The sequence below is a fragment of the Zonotrichia leucophrys genome, chromosome 8 (genome assembly GCF_028769735.1).
Source record: "Zonotrichia leucophrys gambelii isolate GWCS_2022_RI chromosome 8, RI_Zleu_2.0, whole genome shotgun sequence".
Classification (NCBI taxonomy): domain Eukaryota; kingdom Metazoa; phylum Chordata; class Aves; order Passeriformes; family Passerellidae; genus Zonotrichia; species Zonotrichia leucophrys.
This window is the reverse complement of record NC_088178.1, coordinates 1,271,551-1,285,716: the sequence shown is the minus strand read 5'-3', so window position 1 is coordinate 1,285,716 and position 14,166 is coordinate 1,271,551.

The following is a 14,166-nucleotide window of genomic DNA, read 5'->3' as shown; positions in this document are numbered from 1 at the left end:
CCTGCCATGGAGATTGCTCTTACACAAAGCAGGCATCCACTGCTCTGCCAGCCCAGGCTGGCATCTGCATTCCGGTGGGGTCAGGGCACTGGTCACTCATCCCTGGGGACAGTCACCTTACAACCCAAAGAACTTGTTTCAAAGCTGGTGTCTAGGTGGCCCTTAGTGTAGGGAAGGATGGAAGTTTGACAAGAAAGTCTCACAGATATGTGTGTGCTTAGCAGAAAGAATTTTGAATGTAGAACCTAAAGAAGGAATAGAGGTGGAAGCAAGTTTTGATACAGAAGAAAAGAATTGCTGAGCCAGTCTCACTGGATAACCAAAGGTCTCAGAATTTTCCACTGCAAGAAAACTGAAAAACAACTTCTAGCTTAAGCTGTAATGCACTAACTTTTAGTGCTTGGAGAACAGTAACATGAATATGGGAATTATAGCAGTTATGACAGGCTATAGATAAAAGTTAAGGTATTGATTGGTTCTACTGTATTAAGATGCTCAGCAAAGAAAAGTCTATAATGCAATGTAATCTAAACTAAGGGTCTCCAGGCCTGCCTGCAGCTGGAGCTGACAGCTGTAGGCACAGCTCTGTTACCCACGACCCTGGACTGCTGTAACCTCTTGGATGGAATAAACTGCATTTTGAAGGGCCACCTGGAGTCCCATATCCCTCTTTTTGGCTCTTACACCTTAGCAAACCCAGCTTTTAAATATTTTTTAAAAATCATCATCTTTCCATGTGAATTCTGCTTGTTCTGAGAATTGCTCCGAACTCCCTGGCTCATTCTCATATTGCTGCTTTCTGCTGAGATTATTTCCCATGGGTGCCTTTTCCAGCCCCCTGTGGCTGCCCCCAGAGCCAGGGGGTCCTGCTGAAGCAGTTCTGCTGTCCCCACATTTCTGTTTGCTGCTAAAGGAGCTCTGGCAGCTGTGCATGGCTCATTCCTTGCCTTGCTTAGGCAGGACAAAGGGGCAGCTGCTGGAGCAGTGTGGGAACGCCTGATCTGTGCCCTTGGTGTTAACAGCAGTGGGAAGCAGTCACTACCCAGCCCTTTTTTTCTCTCTGTGTTGTTTGGAGGGGCTGGAAAAGGCTGATTGGGCAGGGCTGGAGGGAAGTGAGCTGGGTTTGGGATGTAGCACCAGAGGTGTATTCTGCCTGGAGCTCTACAGGCACCTATCAGTGACTCAGCGCTGGATGGGTCACTCAGAAATGGCTTTTAAACAGAAATTCTCATTTGGAGAAGTCTCCTTATGGGCTTCATCCTTTTCCCACCTTTACATCCTCCTTTCTGAGGTGTAACTTTGCTTATTAATTCATTGGAGTTATTTTAAACCCCCTCAATGTGAGTGAAATCAGGAGCAGCTCTTGTATTTTGAAATGCAGCTCTCTGTGTGTAGCAACTGCCAAATATCAAGCTTACTCCTAAAGCCACTGGTTTTAAAAGAACCACTGGAGAGTTTGGGATTTCACTTTGACTAAGGCAGTTTTTCTTTTTATGGGAACACCACAAATACTCTCCTGTTTTGGTACAGCTTTGAGCCAGCAGGTGCTGGGATAGCCCCTTTTAGAAGCAGTCTGTTTGTTTAAATTCCTGTGAAATTCAGGCTCCAGGGTGAAATGGTTAATGGCATGTGTGTTTGTTTTTGTTTCAGGGCTGTGTTTATAAGCCAAAGGACATGTTGGAGCTTGTTGTTTTCCTGGTCCAGGCAGTGAAATCGTCCAGATAGCTGGCTTACCACGACTGACTTTCTAGTAAGAGTTTGTTGTTGAAGCTTCCTGAAAATTGAGTGCAGGGAAATCTTTGGGTCAGAAAAGGTTGAGATTTTTTCTACAGTAAAGTCTAAACAGGTCAAGCTTTCTTTAGCAGCAGAATATGAATTGTTCAGGGTTTCACTTAGCTCTTTTTTTCATAGCTGCTAGTCAGACAGTGAAAAAATTACAGATAAACTGGCAAAGCAGCAAGATAAACTGTCATGGTATGAAACCAAACAGCACCACTAATAAATTCCTTGTGGCTTGGTATGTATTAATAATGTGGTATATCTTATTACAGTTAAAGAAATTGAACTGGGTGTGATTTTAATATAAAACCAAGAAACACACTGAAACTTGGACTTTATCAGCAGACAATTAAACTGTCATCTTTATTTACTGTAAGCCTTCTATATTTTCTTTTCTGGCAAAAAGGAAGAAGACTTAGACTGTCAGCACTTGCTCGTGTACCTATTTATCTGAAAATAATTGCAAGCTTCAGCTGGGGAATTCTGATTCTGGAGGTGTTTTGGGCCAGCAGCACTGAGGGTTTGGGTGGTTGAGCCTGAACTAACTGCAAGGCTTTTCAGGGTGGCCACCATGACCTCTCCCAGCCATTTCAGCCTGACTTGGCACTGGGAGCCTAATTTTAACCAAAATCTTGTGCTGAGAGTTGTAGCCCTAAGCTCAGGTGCCTCTTTGTGGTATTCACATTCTCTGAACAGAGACAGACATAATTCTCTCTCCCAGGATTTTTCCTGGAGAAAGCAGTGAGAGAGCTCAGAGAGAGAAGAAGGAAAACAATTGTTATTTCTGTTTGATGCGCCTGTTGTTTGGCACATGTGGAATGTGTTATGGAGATTGTTTACCAAAAGTGATTTATTAATTGGACCAACTGGTGATGGTTGTTTGGATTGATTGATGAATTAGGTCAGAGCTGTGCTGTGACTGTCTGGAGACAGTCACAGGTTTTTCTGTAGTATCTCTTTAGTATAGTTATAATATAGTATTATAATACAACTTATAGTATTATAACTTATATCTTAAGTTATATTATATTATATTAATTATATTATATTATATTATATTATATTATATTATATTATATTATATTATATTATATTATATTATATTATATTATATATAATATTTAAAATATATAATACAATATTTATATTATCCTATTACTATAATAAATTATTTAAATAGTAATATAATATTTATATATTATTATAGTATTATAACTACATATCTAAGTATATATTATTATAAGTGTATGTATTATTATAATATAAGTATATATATGATATAAGTATAATTAATTCTGGTATTATATACAGTTATAATATACTATAGTATTAGTGTAATATAGTTTTTGTTCAGTATTTGTTCAGCCTTCTGAAACCATGGAGCCAGAGCACATTATTCACATTATTCCCTGCCTGGGGGTGCCGTGCATTGATACCTCTTTGCGTCTGCTCCTGGGAGAAGAGCAATTCCTTCACTGTTTCGTGGGAGCTCAGCAAGTGCAGTACAAATCTGGTACCCTCAGTGTCCTAGGAGGCAGGGACAGGAAAGTTTACCTTCCTACAAACACATATGTGAGGGTGAACTTGGAGAAAAACAGCGGTTGAGAAACGTCTGTAGGTTCTACCCCTGCCATTCCATGCAAATCAACTCAGCTGCTGCTTTGCATAGGCTTTGTGTCATTTTTGTGCCTAAATTGACAACCCTTGTCCCCAGATTTGACATGGAGAATCCATGTGCTTATTTTGAATTATTCATTCCAGAGTTGCATTTGTTTCCCTCACACAAGAACCGCGGGCACTTTTGCAGATTGAATCTGCCTCTCATAACTGCTGACAGCTTGCTGAGCTCTTTGTGCTCCCATTTGTGGTCCCATTTGTAGCTCAAAGCCCCTGGCTCTGCCTCTGGAGCCATCCTGGGTGGCACTGAGGACACAGCACTGGAGGAAGGCGTTTGCTGCTGCCAGGAGGAAAGGGCTCGGATGGGCTGAAGGTCATGAATTCAGTCCTCACACAGGGCATCACTAAATGCCAGTTCTTGGCTTCTTTTCTCTGTCCAGGTTGGGACTGAAGGCACTTGAGAGGATATTTCATGTTCAGACTCAAATATTTATTCTTTCTTATCTATGTTACAGTCACACAGTTCTGCAGTATCCCACTAACAAGCCACAAAATGGCTAACTCTCTTCCTCTACAAGGTCTTTTGAGGCTAAACTATCCAATTAAGAAATGACATCCAAATTATTTTTTATTTTTAACCCAATAATTGATCCCTCAAAGTCCACAATGTGGACTTTTCTGTCCAGTTACAAAATACCACCCAAACCCATGGAGAAGAAGGTGAAAAAGGACCAGCCACTGCCCTAAAACCTCTATCTTGCTCTATATATATTACTTTAATATATACAATATATTAATAGAATGTACTGAATGTATAATATAATATAATCAATATACTATAATTAATATAATATAATTAATATAATATGTAGTATATAATAATATATATAGTGTACTAATATATTATAATATACCAATATATTGCTGTATTCTAAAACCTTCAACTCCACCATGTTTTTCACCATGTGATATCACACACTTCTACTCAAACTCCACATCCACAATCCCAGTTCTATCATTCCATTTTGGAGGCCTTCTCCACAGCCTCAGGTCAGTACAGTGTTCTCTTGGGGGTCAGTGCCTGTCAGCACAGAAAGTCCAAAATTCTCAGCATCCAGAACTCCCCCCAGCCTGGGTCTGGAGTGGGTGGGACACAGACTGACCCCCAAACTGGGGGTGGCAGCATCAAACAGAAATTCTGGCTGCTGCACAATGGAAAGAGGATCTGGCCTCCCTCCAAATGCGGATCTGCCTTCTTGCCCAAGCAAAAGATGACTTTTCAATTAATTCCTGCCATTTATCAGTTTTGTTTGGTGAGGTCATGAAGTGCCTGTCAGCGTAGGGGAAGCTTAACTCTGGTTTCCCAGGCTGTGGAACATTTTGTGGGAAAGCCTTGCTTCCTGAGAGCTGCTCCTGACTGAGGCACTACTTTGTTATGCACCCTTTGAGGGATGTGAGACCTGACAGCTCTGCCTCCACCTGCTATTTCAATTTATCTGTATCTTTAACTCCATGTTTGTAAATTAAATTAAATATTCTGCCTATAGAGATGGATCTTTGCTTCCCCACATGTATTTATCTGCAAAGTCCAAGGGCTGCTCGTGTCCTTTGCAGGGCCCCATTGTGCCCCTGGCAGAAGGGCAGGCTGGTGCTAGATACAACAGGAGGCTGGTTTATCCCTCTTTCTCCTCTCGAGGTGGGCTCAGGCACAGCTGGACACATCTGCCTGGGTGGGGCAGGCAGATGCTGCATCCCACCCAGCACAGCTGTGAGATCTGCTCAGCTGAGAGGGATGCTGCAGCTGCTGGGGCCCTCCTGGCTCTGCCCCCAGGGCTTGCAGCACTCCTCAGTGCTCCCCTCGCTCAGGTTTTGCTCTGGGTTTTTGCAGATCACTCAGAGGCGACCTTCCTGTCCCAAACACGTGCTCTGTGTGGGCAGCACTTCCCCTCTGTGCCTGGGGCAGCCACACTCAGGGTTCTATTGGGACCTTTGACCCTAAAAGTGGTTGGATTTCAAAGTGTGGCAAGAGCAAATACTCCTGCAGTGATCTGTGATTCTGGGGCTGCCATTGTGGCTGGGCTGGGTTGTGCTGCTGCTCCCCAAGGCCATCTGGGGCTGCAAGTCAGGCAGAACTGAGTCAGAAGCAGTGTCCTGAAATATCTCAGTAACTACGAGGGGAAGCATTGGTGGCTTTGCCAAAACCAGCACACACCACCTTTAAATCAAAATCAGCTGATGAGCCAAATTGCATTTTAAAGCAGGAAGCTCCCTTCAGATTTATTGCCTTTGTTTAAATGTTTATGATTTAACTTCCTTCTGCACCACATTAATCTTCTTCTGTATAGTTGCAGCCCCCTTGATTTCTTGCAGATACCAAAAATAACTGTGACAACTGTGTTGCTGCCTCTGTAGGATTTCCTGACTAATTCTTAACTGATTCAGCAGGAAAGGGAATGGGGTGTTTTTTCTTGTTGGGTTTTTTGGTTTTTTTTTTTAACAACTTGGATACTACACTCTCTTCCCATGTGCAGTTCCTTGGAAAAAACTCATCTTGTTGCTGTTTTAGTTTGCCAGTGCCTGGAGACCAATTCTACTGCACCAGGGCTGTGCTGCTCCCCATCCTAAACACACACATGAACTTTGCTGTTTGCCAAGCCTGCTACCTTCTGTGATGGGGAAATAAATGCTGGACTCTGACACATCAGAGTCCTTGCTGGTGTTACCTGCTTGGATTTCTTCCCGTGGCATCTCAGTGCAGAGATATTTTCTGTGTGTTATTAATGGTGTTCAATAGGCACAGCTTGGGCAGCCAGAAGCCTCTGGGGGGGTGCACCCAAGATGGACAATGGTCATGAGTTTTTCAGACAATTTAAAGTTTGGTCTATTTATATATCAGGGGTTAATCCTCCAATTACAGCTTTAGGTAATGAAGACATTTACCTCCAGTTTGCTCCCTCCCAACTCACTTTATTTTATACTTTTCAGGGCCTGAGGCAGTAAGGTATCCTTGAGTTTCAGGCCCAGGGAGAGGAACTGTTTTGTCTGAACAAAATTGAATAAAATAAAATGGGAAGACAGTAACTAACAGGCTATGGAGCTTTCGAGTTATACACTAAAGCAGTACAGGATCTGAAAAACATAAAAGCCAAATCCTGAGGCATCAATGAGGGGCACACTCTGATGCTGCCCCCCATCCCACAGGGCTGGCCAGGCCTCTCCAGCCCTGGGAGCACTCAAGGCAGCCTGGCAGTCAGTGCTGGGGGCTGCAGGCAGTGCTCAGCTATTGTATTGGCAGGGAGGAATGATGAATCTGACTCCATGTTCTCTGAAGGCTTATTTATTACTTTATTAGAATATATTATATTACAGTTATTAAATTAAAATTAAATATATTAATAATATATTATATAATAATAATATTATATATATTATACTAAACTATACTAAAGAATACAGAAAGGATACTTACAGAGGGCTAAAAAGATAATAATGAAACTCGTGACTCTTTTCAGAGCCCCAAAACAGCTTGGCACTGATTGGCCAAAGAGTGAAAACAACCCACAGCAGAATCCAATGAAACAATCACCTGTGGGTAAACAATCTCCACACTCATTCCCCATAAGCAAAACACAGGAGAAACAAATCAGATAATTATTGTTTTCCTTTTCTCTGAGGCTTCTCAGCTTCCCAGGAGAGAAATCCTGGGCAAAAGGAATTTTTCAGAGAATGTGAATGCCACACTTATCCATGAGGCTTGGCTGTGAGCAGGAAGCTTCAGCAGTGAGCTGGGTGTCACAGCTGGTTCTGCAGGAGCAGGGATGCCCAGTGGCACAGGAGCTGATAAAAGATGCCCACAATTGGCACCACAGGGCAGCAGGAGGGCAAGCTCAGTGCCTGAAATGCTGCTCCTTGTCCTCCTTCACAGCAGAAGCTCATGAACAGCACCAGGGGAATGGCTGGAGGAATGCAGGATGCTGAAATGCCAGGAGGTTCCAGCTGGGCAGGGTTTTTAGACCTTGTTTCTGCCAGGGCTATTGCAGAGTGTGGTGTCCTTGCTATTTCCATCGCTGGGCAGGGAGACTCCTTGTGTCTCCACTCCTGCGTCAGAACCTGCAAAGGGATGCTGAGCTCTCTAACCAGGAGCAGCTGGAAGCTGGTAGCTGTGGGAATCCTTGAAATCAGAGGGTTTTGGGAAAGCTGCACAAGGCAGGCCTCAGAGACAGAACTGTGATTAGAGCTAAGCAGCAGCCATGAGATTGGTCAGCAGAAAAATTATGTAAGAAGTACAAAAGGACAAATAGAACAATGGTCTGTGTATTAACGCTTATCTAGAATAACTCCCTAAGCTGCAGAAAATTTTATCTAGTGAGATATTAGGAAGTTTTAAGCTTAATAATGAAGCTCTGTGAGTTGTGTTTTAAGGCTTACAAGCAGGCATTGTATTCAAAATAAGCAGCACTGTTTAACCAAAGGTACCTGTGCTTATAGTGCTTGAAATGAACTACTGTCAATGTGCTTTTTCTTTGTGTGATTGGTCAAAAAACTCTTAAAGTGAGTTGTAACATTAAGTTCTTCATCTGCTGCCAGGGATGTGAGCTGCTGGCATCTTCCGGTTGTCATAACCATGGAATGAGACTGATGCTGGAAAGTAAAACAGCTCAAGGCACGGCCCTAGTTGCTGGGAAAGATGAAAGTTTGACAAGAAAGTCTCACAGATATGTGTGCTTGGCAGAAAGATTTTTGAATGTAAGATCTGAAAAAGGAATAGAGATGGAAGCAAGTTTTGATACAGAAGAAAAGAATTGCTGAGCCAGTCTTGCTGGATAACCAAGGAGGCAAAGGGTGTGTGAGTTAGAAGGGGTTTTTATGGCTTAGAGCAAAGGATAAACCCACCCCAAACAAGAAGATGTTTTTACCATCTTCTTTAAGCAGAAAGAGAGCACAGGCAAACAAGGAAGCAAATGTTGCAGCTAAAAGGTCTCAGAATTTTCCGCTGCAAGAAAACTGAAAAACAACTTCTAGCTTAAGCTGTAATGTACTAACTTTTAGTGCTTGGAGAACAGTAACATGAATATGGGAATTATAGCAGTTATGACAGGCTACAGATAAAAGTTAAGGTATAGATTGGTTCTACTGTATTAAGATGCTCAGCAGAGAAAAGTAAATAATGAATTGTAACCAAAAGAAAAGTATATAATGCATTGTAACATAAACTAAGGGTCTCCAGGCCTGGCTGCAGCTGGAGCTGACAGCTGTGGGCACAGCTCTGTCACCCACCACCCTGGGCTGCTGCAACCTCTTGGATCTAATAAACTGCATTTTGGAGAGCCCCTGGAGTCCCACATCCCTCATTCAGGCTCTTACCCCCAGCAGTCCTGTCCCGTTTGTGATTTGTACCCAGCCCCAGCAGCAATAACTGGCCTGGACCCTGGGGACTTTCCTGTCCTGGTTTTGGGTGCTGGTGGAGCCCTTGGGTTCCTGAGTGTGGGTATTACACTTTGCCCCTCTCATGGCTGATTTTTTGACATGGAGTGACATTCAGAGGGTGATGTTTAAAATCCTGGGGATCTGGCTAGAGGAGCACAGGTGCCACACGCCAGGGAAGAGTGGAGAGCTTTGCCCACGCACACCCTTGCAGCTCAGGGCAGGGTGGAAATCCTTCACAGTTAGCTCTGGGCTGTGGTTTGGATTTAATCATGTTTATTCAATAGCTATTAATACTGTTTGCTCCTCTTTAGGCTGCCTGAAAATAGGAATGAAAAGGAATTTGGTAATAGTGAAGTTAATAAATAAGTTTGTGAGGGTTTAGCCTGTTTAAAGTATTTACCACCACTGCTATCTACTAACAAAAATGTGGGTTTTTCCTAACACAACATCTTCCTTGGAAATGAGTAACAAAACACAAAACACCACAAATATTTGCAAAACAAAGGCAGTTGCATCAGTCTGTCCATTAACACAGAGGGTGCTGGGGGTGTCACAAAATCCATGTGACTGGATGAGAATACAGCAAATGAAGTTTGTTACCAATCACTGAAAAGCAGTGGGTGTGGGGAACAAGGGCTTGATTTAGGCACATAAAAATTGACATTGCAATTGCTTCTTTCCTCTCTGGAAGGCAGCTGGAATCACATATCCTGCTGAAAACCTCACTGCAGCTCTCAGTGTGAGCAAACAGGGAGAATTTGGTGCAAAGATAAATATAAATCCATATTTAATATAAATACAAAGTATTAATTTCAAGTGAAATAGAAACCCAAACATCTGCAACGCTGGTGGCAGTTCCAGCCTGAGAAACTGCAGTGCAGAGGGGTGGGAAATGCAGAGGTTTCAGCTGGGGTGGTGAGATTTCATGTGCAAGGTAACCTCACAAAGCTTCTTTGTGTGGAAAGAGGCGGTTTTGGGAAAGAAGGAGGCAATTTGAAGAAGAAAGAGGCAGTTTTGGGGAGAGGTGCACTTATCCACAGGGAATTGAAATGTGCTACGAGCAGTCCCAGGTGAAACACAAGTGCAGAGGCACAGGGTGAAATGGCTCAGCTGCAGGTTAACCCAAAGAAGTGGGGTTTTCCCAACACCCCATCCAAGTGCAGAAATGTGCCTGGTCACAGGGGTTAGCTCCATTTCTGGAAAGTAGATCTGTGACTGACTTAAATTGCTCAGTTTGGGAAGTCAGCAAGTTTTGCTTGCTGGGATGGAAGAAGCAGGGTCCTGCACTATGCACACACCTTTTTATACTCTGCAAATCCCTTTTTAGCAGGGTCATAAAGGGGCTGTTGGGTTAGACAGGGCAGCTGTCCTGGCTGAGGGCCATGGGGTGGTCAGGGACATGTGGACAGCTTGGAAAGGAGGTCTTGGTTTGTTGGGAGATGTTTAATCACAAATCCCTGGTGCTCCCTTTCCTCTGCAGGCACTTTGTACTGTGAGCAGGGAAATATTACCAAAGATTGCACAAGCTCTACCTAGAATTGTTAGGGGAAAATCAAGCCAACAGTCTTGCATTAATGTGCTTTATCAGTCTGAGGGCTCCAGGGAAAAAGAGGAGTTGGTTTTCCAACCTGCTGCCCATTCTTGGCATGGAGCACAAACCCTGAGATGCAGAGGATCCTGTGGGAGAGTAACTGAGGAGAGCTGAGCATGTGCTCAGAACAAAGCACCAGAACTTTAGCAATTATGTGCTCACCAGCCTGCAACTGCCCTAAAATCTGCTGTTTTGCAGAGATTTATCTCTGAGAGGACCCCTCTAATGCTCAGCTGCGCTCTGTTCATTGCTCTCGGGCTTGGATTGCATAGGATGTGTGTGGGCAGAATGAAAGGAAGAGGAAGGAAGGAGAAGCTTCACATAATTTTTGTGGTTTCACCCACAAGAGAAGCCAGATTTCCCTTGTCTGCATGATCTCCTCCTCTCTTTGGGATAATTGCTGCCCTTTTTGAGTGTGGTGGGTGTTCTGTGGTCCCAGGAGCTTTCCCCTCAGACCCTGCATCATCTCTCAGAAGGCAGACTCAGCGTTCTGCTAATTTTCCATATATTTATGACTTATGGAGAGTGTGGGGATTTGGTTGAGTAAAGTTCCTAAAAAAGGGCTAAAGATCTCTCAGGAACCTGTGAGTGACCTGGGGATTTCATTGCCTCAGTGTGTTGCTGCAGAATACCAAGAAATGGATCTCCCATGTGGATCCTGGCATCATTTCCTGCTAGGAAAAGCACAACAGCAGTTTGATATTTGAGCTCAGATCCACAGAAGGATGTAGGTGTATCCTCACAGTGATTTTTCTCCTAAAGCACTTGCTGGATGTGGTCAATGAGATTTCTCATCCCAGCGACCCTTGACTGCCTGATCCTGTGCACAGATGCAGAGACACAGCTTTCATCAGTGAATATTTGCCTGCAAATCCACTTTATGTCCCCTTCCCCTGTCCTGCAGGAAGCTGAGAGGTGCCTGGGACAGCAGTGGAGGTCTCCCAGTGCAGAGATTCTTGGATCTGCCCTTCCCAAGCTGGGCTGCTTCAGTCAGTCCTGCACTTGTGCTCCATGTGTAACCCACTGCCTGCTCCGAAGGGACCTTCTGGGAGTTCCTCACCCTCAGAGGTGTTTCTTGTCACTTGGACTGCTGCAATCACGGTGAAAACGGGTGTGATGTTCCCCTTCTGCCCACCAAGAAGCTGCTCACAAATTGCAGGGTCTGTGGCTCTCACAGAGCCGGATGGAACAGCACAGGGAGACAGGAAAGCTCCACAGAAGATGCAAAGTTCTACTCCAAGCTGAAATCTCTAAGTTGCAAGGGCTGGAAAGCACAGCTGTGCAGAAAAGCTGCTTAGGTTTTAGGAAAATGATCATATAAGAAGTGAAGGGTTCTGCTGGGGGTTTGCACAAAGGGGACAGGACTGCTGGGGTGCACAAATGGGGTTTGCACAGATGGTTCAGGACTTCTGGGGTATACAAATGGGACAGGACTGCTGGGGTACAAAAATGGGATTTGCACAAAAGGGACAGGACTGCTGGGGTGCACAAATGGGGTTTGCACAAATGGGGTTTGCACAAATGGTTCAGGACTGCTGAGGTAAATTCTTTGATCTTTATTGTAGTCATCACATGGCTGAGACAATTGAAAGATGTCAACAGCTCCCGTACAGCCAGCAGCAGCCGGAGATTTCTTTGTTACAGAGCATTTTACAAACTTTCTAGCCAACAGCACATTGCTAAAGCTTACAGACAATTGTTCTAGTCAGCCACTAAAAGCCCACAGACATTTGCTTCTCACAAGGCTTGCTTGTCTTCTCTCTATTAACAATCCACAATACTTCATTATTAAGCTTAAAACCTTCTGCTATCTTGTTAGGCATATTTTCCTGCAGCCTTAAAACCTATCTTAGCCAAGCCTAAAACACAAACTGTAGTTTCATGTCCTTGCTTGCTGTACCACTGTAACTTTTCTGCTTCCAGACTCTGCAGCAGCAGCTAGCTCTGAGTGCTCTGCTCTTTCTGTTTCTGTGCTTTCTGTGCTTTCACAGCTTTCTGAAAGCCTTCTTGCCCTCTCTATTTTTCCCACAGAGGGTGATGTGTAGCCTCACACACTCTTCAGAGGATGGTGTGAAGATCTGTTGCCTCCTAAATCTGCACAAATGCCCTGAATGTGTCTGATGGGGTGCCTTGCACAGATCTCCTCCTTGCCATGCAAATAATTCCTGCAATGACACTGAGGAGGGCAGGGGGAGGACTTGGCTTGTTCATCTCACCTGGCTGCTGAAATCTGGGGAGCTGGGGTGTTGTCTTTGTCCTTTCCAGTCTCCCTACACTGGAAATTTGCAATATGAGGGAAAAGGCTTCTGTTTTATCATCTTTGCTCTTCATTGCTTAGCATTCCCACCTAAACAAAGAGCTGTCAAGTTACAAGTAAGAAAGCTGGTGATAATAAAGTCTCTCTGGGAGGACAGCAGGGTGCTGACCCATTCCAGAGGGAATCTGACCTTTTATTAGTGATTTCCTGATGTTTGAGCCTGTACTTGGATATTACACTTGGGTTAAAAATCCAGCTGGCTCAGATGCTTGTGGGATGAATTCTGCTTCCCACTTCTGCTATAAAAATGCTCCCCTCTGGAGTTTATAGGGATGAATTAAGGAACTGAGCTGGGAAATCTTCATCCTTTATACATATGTGAGTATTTATTTACATGGCTTGCATGCAGCCACCAGCTCAGCTTTTTGTGTAATCAGTGATTGGTTCTTGGCCTTACTCTCACACACAAGATCATTTTCTGTGCAATTGTTCAACACTGGAGTGTCCCTCATCCTGCTAATGTGATGATTGTCACGCTTCTGCTCTGACTGTTGGGTTCAAAACGGCTTTTGGGAGGAGTATGTGTAAATATTTCTGGCCTAAAATAGGAAATGCAAGTTGGGACAGCGTGTGTTGGAGAACAAATGGATAAATGGATGGCATTAGGCCAGAGGAGGGGGAAAATAAGATAACCTGAGAGAAGCTAGGTGAGCCTGACTGGTCCTTTTTGCTCTGATTTGAGTGAGGGACACATCCACTGGAAAGATTGAGAGAAATATCTCAGGAATGAAAGAGCTGAGATTAAATTGAACTCTTGTGAGGCAAACACAAGGCTAAGCCATCACCAGTGTGTGATCAATGTGCTTCACCTACTGCAGGATCAGTTCCCTGGTGCACAGGGTACAAGAGCCACCTCTGAAATCCCCTTCTCTAATGGGTTTATCCTGGAGAGAGGAGTGGTGTGGCTGAGATCCAGTTAGGCCAGGAGTTATTCTGGAGCTCCAGCCAAAACTGGTGCCCTTCTGCCTGTTGTTGTGGCCTGATCCTTCTCCTTTACTTTTCCATCTTTGCAGTTTGATTTTCTGTTTCAGCAGCATTGGCTGACTGGAGAGAGGCACTAACAGTTATTTCTTGTGGGTTTGTTCTTCTCACTGGTGTTGCCAGCACAAATATTTACAGTATTTGTCATCCATTGCTGCACATGCAGACGCTGCTCTTTGAGAGTCACTTCTGCCTTCCTTCCATGTCTCTCTTTTCTCCTGATGCTGTCAGGCAGTCAGACACTGATCCTGTGACAGATTTAACCTTGTGTTTTCCATCCAGACCCCTCCTGGCCCTGAGGTTTGGGCTTTGGGAGCTGTGTAGCACCTGGACAAGTGTCCTTAGCACCAGGTGTGTGACCTGACTGCAGGGACACTGCCCTGGCACCACTGTGCTGGCTCTGCTCCTCCCTTACAGACCTGTGCCATTCACATTCTCTGAAAAAATCCCTTCG